This window comes from Triticum dicoccoides, chromosome 4A, assembly GCF_002162155.2.
Source record: "Triticum dicoccoides isolate Atlit2015 ecotype Zavitan chromosome 4A, WEW_v2.0, whole genome shotgun sequence".
NCBI classification, from domain to species: domain Eukaryota; kingdom Viridiplantae; phylum Streptophyta; class Magnoliopsida; order Poales; family Poaceae; genus Triticum; species Triticum dicoccoides.
Window position 1 is genome coordinate 217,247,014 of NC_041386.1, and position 9,264 is coordinate 217,256,277.

Sequence of the window (9,264 nt, forward strand, 5' to 3'; positions counted from 1 at the left end):
AAAAACCCTCACGGCCAGCGAGTCCTGCGTCGCATTTTCCCCTCCCTCCCTGTAGCTTATCACATCTGCTTCTTCCACAATCGCTAATGGCACCGGTCCATCATCGTCGCTCAGCCACTCCACCATCATCAGAGGACAGCTCTAGCTGGGAGGCTACACCGCGACGGTGGTGCAGTCCCCGGCATAGTGTAGTGCGCGTGGCATCCCTGTTGGATGTGCTCGGAACACCCACCACACGCTCCACCGCCGCTGCCCGTCGGCAGCTGTTGCCGGCCGCCGTTGCCGCCACACCACCATCGAAAGGCAGGGCGATCTCCCGCTCCACCGTCGTGGACCGAAGGCAGGAGGTGGACGTCGTGGCCGCCACCCCACTGCCGGCCACCATGGCCATCACCCGCTCCGCCACCGCGGCCCGAAGGCGGGAGGTGGTGGTCGTGGCCACCACCCCATCGTTAGCCACCGTCGACTGCCAGCACGTGCGTCAGCGACCTTGCGCGCTACATCGAGTTCCTGCGGGAAGACGAGGAGCGCCTCGTCAAGCACGCAAAGAGCCTTACCGCAGTCGTGGCTGCAGTACACACCGACGCAGAGGCGAGGAATCAGGAGATCTACGAGCAGTCCGGCCGCTTCAAGAGGGATCGTCTAGAGCGGCAGTGGGCGTTCGAGCTGGCCAGCATCACTGAACGTGTTGCAGCGGCAGGGACCGTATTGCATTTGTCCAGCTCGTCTGTAGGCTCCTCCTCCTCCTCTGCCTCTTACTGAGCGCGCTCGGCACAGGAGAGGCTGCCAGAAGTAGCACAAAGCCCCTCCGTGGTAGTATGTAGTAGTATTTAGTGGCTATTTTGTTCAGTTCATCTGACTATAGATGTGTGGTCAAACTGTACAACATACTTAAAATTAGTTAGTATATATAATTGAACTAGCTATTTCAGTATGTGGTTGGCAACAATTGGGGAATCATTTCTAGCTTAATTACTGAATTTTAGTTGGAAAAATTACATAGTGCTAATGATTTCAAGCTGCATATTTTGACAAATTGCAGTGTTACAAGGATTGACAAATGGCAACGTTACTAGATCAACAAATGTAAATCTTTCCAGTTTGACAAATGGCAACATACCCAATATGACAGACACTAATATTACCAAATTGTTTGTACGTGGTTGCACACGGGTCATTCAGAACAACCGTTTGCATTGAAGGGATGCACAAATCCTGCGCTGCTCTCACTTTGCATATGGGTGTTCTATCTAAATCGTTTGCGATCAAGAGCTATAGAAATCCTGCTTGGCACATTTTCTCTCGGCTTCCTGGGAAGCTGTCGGTTTGCAAACGGGTGTTCTAACTAAAACATTTGCGATGAGTGCTTTATATTTAAAAAGCGAATTAAACAGTGGCTTGGGCGCCATTAATGGAGAGGACGCAAGAAAGGCGGGCGGCCATGGAAATCAAAGGGCTCGCTTCCCAGTGAGCCCGCGCAGCGTACAGCTCGCATGCTTCCCGGTGAGCCTGTGCAATCGAGGACATCTTGCATGCCTCTCGGTCAGCCTGCGCACTGGACGGCGCTCGCACGCCTCCCGTTCAGTCAAAGTCAAGCAACTGTCCTTACGACACCTCCTACAGCCATTAAAAGGAAGACACGTCGCATCACATGAATGGTTAACAGAATTTTGGATTTACTAGAATTTAAAAACCAGGCATCTCAATGTTTTTCCGGCAATCAACGGTGCCCCGCTGTTTGATATTGATGCCCATTTCTTGCATGGGACCTAAGCATGCACCCAAGGACACATATTTGATTTTTCAACCAATTTATATGCAGTATAGAATGTGCATGTAGTTCAAATTTGAATTATGCACATCAAATGCATTGAAAACTCAGATAATGCATAAAAATGTCAAAACGAACCCCAAAAAGTCACAAAAATTCACACAACACTCCTGTTGGTCTATGTTGACACGAGAAAAAAAATTGAAAGCAATAAGAGGCAATGGATACCATTTCGTCCCCAAAGGAGGGACGTTCCCTACCGAAACCATCATGCTTGTTGTGAGAATCACCAGTTTGTGAGAACGATATACCCAAACCTGCCCCATATGGGACAAAATTTGTACCATGGCATGTTGATGCCGCTCCATGATAGCATGCCTAGTTTCATGAATTTCATATGAGTTTTGGATTTACTAGAATTTAAAAACCAGGCATCTCAATGTTTTGCCGGCAATCAACAGTGCCCCGGTGTTTGAAATTCATGCCCATTTCTTGCATGGGACCTAAGCATGAACCCAAGGACATAGATTTCATTTTTCAACCAATTTATATGCACTGGAGCATGTGCATGTAGTTCTAATTTCAATTATGCACATAAAATGAATTGAAAACTCAGTTAATGCATAAAAATGTCCAAACGAATCCCGAAAAATCACAAAAATTCACACAACACTTCAGTTGTTCTATGTTGACATGAAAAAAAAATGAAAGCAATAAGAGGCAATGGATACCACTTCGTCCCCAAAGGTGGGACGTTCCCTACCGAAAACCATCGTGCTTGTTGTGAGAAGCTCCGGTTTGTGAGAAGCATATACCCAAACCTGCCCCATATGGGACAAACTTTATAGCACGGGATGTTGATGCCGCTCCGTGATAGCATGCCAATTTTCCTCAATTTCAGACGAGTTTTGGATTTACTAGAATTTAAAAACCATGCATATCAATGTTTTGCCGGCAAGCAACAGTGCCCCGTTGTTTGAAATTCATGCCCATTTCTTGCATGGGACCGAAGCATGGACCCAGGGACACATATTTGATTTTTCAACCAATTTATATGCACTTGAGCATGTGCATGTAGTTCAAATTTGAATTATGCACATAAAATGCATTGAAAACTCAGTTAATGCATAAAAATTTCCAAATGAACCCTGGAAAATCACAAAAATTCATAGAACACTCCTGTTGTTCTATGTTGACACGAGAAAAAATTTGAAAGCAATAAGAGGCAATGGATATCCTTTCATCCCCAAATGTGGGACGTTCCCTACTGAAAACCATCATGCTTGTTGTGAGAAGCTCCGATTTGTGAGAAGCATATACCCAAACCTGCCCCATATGGGAAAAATGTGTACCATGGCATGTTGATGCCGCTCCATGATAGCATGCCAAGTTTCATGAATTTCAGACGAGTTTTGGATTTACTAGAATTTAAAAACCCGGCATCTCAATGTTTTGCTGGAAATCAATGGTACCTCGGTGTTTGAAATTCATTCCCATTATTGCATGGGACCTAAGCATGCATCCAAGGACACATATTTGATTTTTCAACCAATTTATATGCACTGGAGCATGCGCATGTAGTTCAAATTTGAATTATGCACATAAAATGTATTGAAAACTCAGTTAATGCAAAAAATGTCCAAACGAACCCCGAGAAATCACAAAAATTCACACAACACTCCTGTTGTTCTATGTTGACACGAGAATTTTTTTTGAAAGCAATAAGAGGGAATGAATACCGTTTCGTCCCCAAAGGTGGGACGTTCCGTACCGAAAACCATCATGCTTGTTGTGAGAAGGTCCGGTTTGTGAGAAGCATATACCCAAACCTGCCCCATATGGGACAAAATTTGTACCATGGCATGTTGATGGCGCTCCATGATAGCATGCCCAGTTTCATGAATTTCTGACCAATTTTGGATTTACTAGAATCTTAAAACCAGGCATCTCTATGTTTTGCCGGCAATCAACAGTGCCCCGGTGTTTGAAATTCATGCCCATTTCTTGCATGGGACCTAAGCCTGCACCCAAGGACACCAATTTGATTTTTTAACCAATTTATATGCACTGCAGCATGTGCATGTAGTTCAAATTTGAATTATGCACATAAAATGCATTGAAAACTCAGTTAATGCATAAAAATAACTAAACGAATCCCGAAAAATCACAAAAATTCACACAACACTCAAGTTGTTCTATGTTGACACGAGAAAGAAATTGAAAGCAATAAGAGGCAATGGATACCGTTTCGTCCCCAAAGGTGGGAAGTTCCCTACCGAAAACCATCATGCTTGTTGTGAGAAGCATATACCCAAACCTGCCCCATATGGGACAAAATTTGTAGCACCGCATGTTGATGCCGCTCCATGATAGCATGCCAAGTTTTATGAATTTCAGACTAGTTTTGGATTTACTAGAATTTAAAAACTAGGCATCTCAATGTTTTGCCGGCAATCAACGGTGCCCCGATGTTTGAAATTCATTCCCATTTCTTGCATGGGACCTAAGCATGCACCTAAGGACACATATTTGTTTATTCAACCAATTTATATGCACTGGAGCATGTGCATGTAGTTCAAATTTTAATTATGCACATAAAATGCATTGAAAACTCGGTTAATGCATAAAAATGTCCAAACAAACCCCGAAAAATCAAGAAATTCACACAACACTCCTGTTGTACTATGTTCACACGAGAAAAAAATTTGAAAACAATAAGAGGCAATGGATATCGTTTCGTCTCCAAAGGTGGGACGTTCTCTACCGAAAACCATCATGCTTGTTGTGAGAAGCTCCGGTTTGTGAGAAGCATATACCCAAACCAGCCCCATATGGGACAAAATTTGTACCACGGCATGTTGATGCTGCTCCATGATAGCATGCCAAGTTTCATGAATTTCAGACAAGTTTTGGACTTACAAGAATTTAAAACCCATGCATCTCAATGTTTTGCCGGCAAGCAACGGTGCCCCGGTGTTTGAGATTCATGCCCATTTCTTGCATGGGACCTAAGCACGCACCCAAGGACACATATTTGATTTTTCAACCAACTTATATGCACTTGAGCATGTGCATGTAGTTCAAATTAGTATTATGCACATAAAATGCATTGAAAATTCAGTTGATGCATAAAAATTTGCAAACAAACCCAGAAAAATCACAGAAATTCACACAACACTCCTGTTGTTCTATGTTGACAAGAGAAAAAATTTGAAAACAATATGAGGTAATGGATATCGTTTCGTCCCCAAAGGTGGGATGTTCCCTACCGAAAACGATCATGCTTGTTGTGAGAAGCTCCGGTTTGTGAGAAGCATATACCCAGACCTGCCCCATACGGGATAAAATTTGTACCACTTCATGTTGATGCTGCTCCATGATAGCATGCCAAGTTTCATGAATTTCAGACGAGTTTTGGATTTAATAGAATTTAAAAAATGCATCTCAATGTTTTGCCGGCAAGCAACAGTGCCCCGTTGTTTGAAATTCATGCCCATTTCTTGCATGGGACCGAAGCATGGACCCAGGGACACATATTTGATTTTTCAACCAATTTATATGGACTTGAGCATGTGCATGTAGTTCAAATTTGAATTATGCACATAAAATGCATCGAAAACTCAATTAATGCATACAAATTTCCAAATGAACCCTGGAAAATCACAAAAATTCACACAACACTCCTGTTGTTCTATGTTGACATGAGAAAGAATTTCCAAATGAACCCTGGAAAATCACAAAACAAAACTTTTATCCCCAAAGGTGGGACGTTCCCTACCAAAAACCATCATGCTTGTTGTGAGAAGCTCCGATTTGTGAGAAGCATATACACAAACCTGCCCCATATGGGACAAAATGTGTACCACGGCATGTTGATGCCGCTCCATGATAGCATGCCAAGTTTCATGAATTTCAGACGAGTTTTGGATTTACTAGAATTTAAAAACCGGGCATCTCAATGTTTTGCCGGCAATCAACGGTGCCCCGGTGTTTGAAATTCATTCCCATTTCTTGCATGGGACCTAAGCATGCACCCAAGGACGCATATTTGATTTTTCAACCAATTTATATGCACTGGAGCATGCGCAAGTAGTTCAAATTTGAATCATGCACACAAAATGCATTGAAAACTGAGTTAATGCATAAAAAATTCCCAACAAACCCCGAAAAATCACAGAAATTCACACAACACCCATGTTGTTCTATGTTGACACGCGAATTTTTTTTGAAAACAATAAGAGGCAATGGATATCGTTTCGTCTCCAAAGGTGGGACGTTCCCTACCGAAAACCATCATGCTTGTTGTGAGAAGCTCCAGTTTGTGAGAGGCTTATACCCAAACCAGCCCCATATGGGACAAAATTTGTACCACGTCATGTTGATGCTGCTCCATGATAGCATGCCAAGTTTCATGAATTTCAGACGAGTTTTGGATTTACTAGAATTTCAAAACCATGCATCTCAATGTTTTACCGGCAAGCAACGGTGCCCCGGTGTTTGAAATTCATGCCCATTTCTTGCATGGGACCTAAGCATGCACCCAAGGACACAGATTTGATTTTTCAACAAACTTATATGCACTTGAGCATGTGCATGTAGTTAAAATTTGTATTATGCACATAAAATGCATTGAAAACTCAGTTAATGCATAAAAATTTCCAAACGAATCCCGAAAAATCACAGAAATTCACACAACACTCCTGTTGTTCTATGTAGACACGAGAAAAAATTTGAAAACAATAAGAGGTAATGGATATCGTTTCGTCCCCAAAGGTGGGACGTTCCCTACCGAAAACCATCATGCTTGTTGTGAGAAGCTCCGGTTTGTGAGAAGCATATACCCAGACCTGCCCGATACGGGACAAAATTTGTACCACGGCATGATGATGCTGCTCCATGATAGCATGCCAAGTTTCATGAATTTTAGACGAGTTTTGGATTTAATAGAATTTAAAAACCATGCATCTCATTGTTTTGCCAGCAAGCAACGGTGCCCCGGTGTTTGAAATTCATGACCATTTCTTGCATGGGACCTAAGCATGCACCCAAGGACACATATTTGATTTTTCAACCAATTTATATGCACTGGAGCATGCGCATGTAGTTCAAATTTGAATTATGCACATAAAATGGATTAAAAACTCAGTTAATGCATATAAAGATCCAAACGAACCCCGAAAAATCACAAAAATTCACACAACACTCCTGTTGTTCTATGTTCACACGAGAATTTTTTTTTGAAAGCAATAAGAGGCAACGGATACCGTTTCGTCCCCAAAGGTGGGACGTTCCCTACCGAAAACTATCATGCTTGTTGTGAGAAGCTCCGGTTTGTGAGAAGGATATACCCAAACCTGCCCCATATGGGACAAAATTTATACCACGGCATGTCGATTCCGCTCCATGATAGCATGCCAAGTTTCATGAATTTCAGACCAGTTTTGGATTTACTAGAATTTAAAAACCAGGCATCTCAATGTTTTGCCGACAATCAACAGTGCCCTGGTGTTTGAAATTCATGCCCATTTCTTGCATGGGACCTAAGCATGAACCCAAGGACACAGATTTGATTTTTCAACCAATTTATATGCATTGGAGCATGTGCATGTAGTTCTAATTTGAATTATGCACATAAAATGCATTGAGAACTCAGTTAATGCATAAAAATGTCCAAACGAATCCCGAAAAATCAAAAAATTCACACAACACTCCTATTGTTCTATGTTGACACGAGAAAAAAAATTGAAAACAATAAGAGGCAATGGATATCGTTTCGTCTCCAAAGGTGGGACGTTCCCTACCGAAAACCATCATGCTTGTTGTGAGAAGCTTCGGTTTGTGAGAAGCATATACCCAAACCTCCCCCATATGGGAAAATTTTGTACCACGACATGTTGATGCTTCTCCATGATAGCATGCCAAGTTTAGTGAATTTCATACGAGTTTTGGATTTACTAGAATTTAAAAACTATGCATCTCAATGTTTTGCCGGCAAGCAACGGTGCCCCTGTGTTTGAAATTCATGCCCATTTCTTGCACGGGGCCAAAGCATGCACCCAAGGACACAGATTTGATTTTTCAACCAACTTATATGCACTTGAGCATGTGCATGAAGTTCAAATTTGTATTATGCACATAAAATGCATTGAAAACTCAGTTAATGCATAAAAATTTCCAAACGAACCCCGCAAAATTACAAAAATTCACACAACACTCCTGTTGTTCTATGTTGACACGAGAAAAAATTTGAAAGCAATAAGAGGCAATGCATATCATTTCATCCCCAAAGGTGGGACATTCCCTACAGAAAACCATCATGCTTATTGTGAGAAGCTCCAGTTTGTGAGAAGCATATACCCAAACCTGCCCCATATGGGACAAAATTTGTACCACATCATGTTGTGATGGCGCTCCATGATAGCATGCCAAGTTTCATGAATTTCAGACCAATTTTGGATTTACTAGAATCTTAAAACCAAGCATCTCTATGTTTTACCGACAATCAACAGTGCCCCGGTGTTTTAAATTCATGCCCATTTCTTGCATGGGACCTAAGCATGGACCCAAGGACACAAATTTGATTTTTCAACCAATTTATGTGCACTGTAGCATGTGCATGTAGTTCAAATTTTAATTATGCACATAAAATGCATTGAAAACTCAGTTAATGCATAAAAATAACTAAACGAATCCCGAAAAATCACAAAAATTCACACAACACTCCAGTTGTTCTATGTTGACACGAGAAAAAAATTGAAAACATTAAGAGGCAATGGATACCGTTTCGTCCCCAAAGGTGGGACGTTCCCTACCGAAAACCATCATGCTTGTTGTGAGAAGAATATACCCAAACCTGCCCCATATGGGACAAAATTTGTAGCACCACATGTTGATGCCGCTCCATGATAGCATGCCAAGTTTCATGAATTTCAGACGAGTTTTGGATTTACTAGAATTTAATACTAGGCATCTCACTATTTTGCCGGCAATCAACGGTGCCTCGGTGTTTGAAATTTATGCCCATTTCTTGCATGGGACCTAAGCATGCACCCAAGGATACATATTTGTTTACTCAACCAATTTATATGCACTGGAGCATGTGCATGTAGTTCAAATTTGAATTATGCACATAAAATGCATTGAAAACTCAGTTAATGCATAAAAATGTCCAAACAAACCCCAAAAAACACAGAAATTCACACAACACTGCTGTTGTTCTATGCTGACACGAGAAAAAAATTTGAAAACAATAAGAGGCAATGGATATCATTTCGACTCCAAAGGTGGGACGTTCCCTACCGAAAACCATCATGCTTGTTGTGAGAAGCTCCGGTTTGTGAGAAGCATAGACACAAACCTGCCCCATATGGGACAAAATTTGTACCACGGCATGTTGATGCTGCTCCATGATAGCATGCCAAGTTTCATGAATTTCAGACAAGTTTTGGATTTACTAGAATTTAAAAACAATGCATCTCAATGTTTTGCCGGCA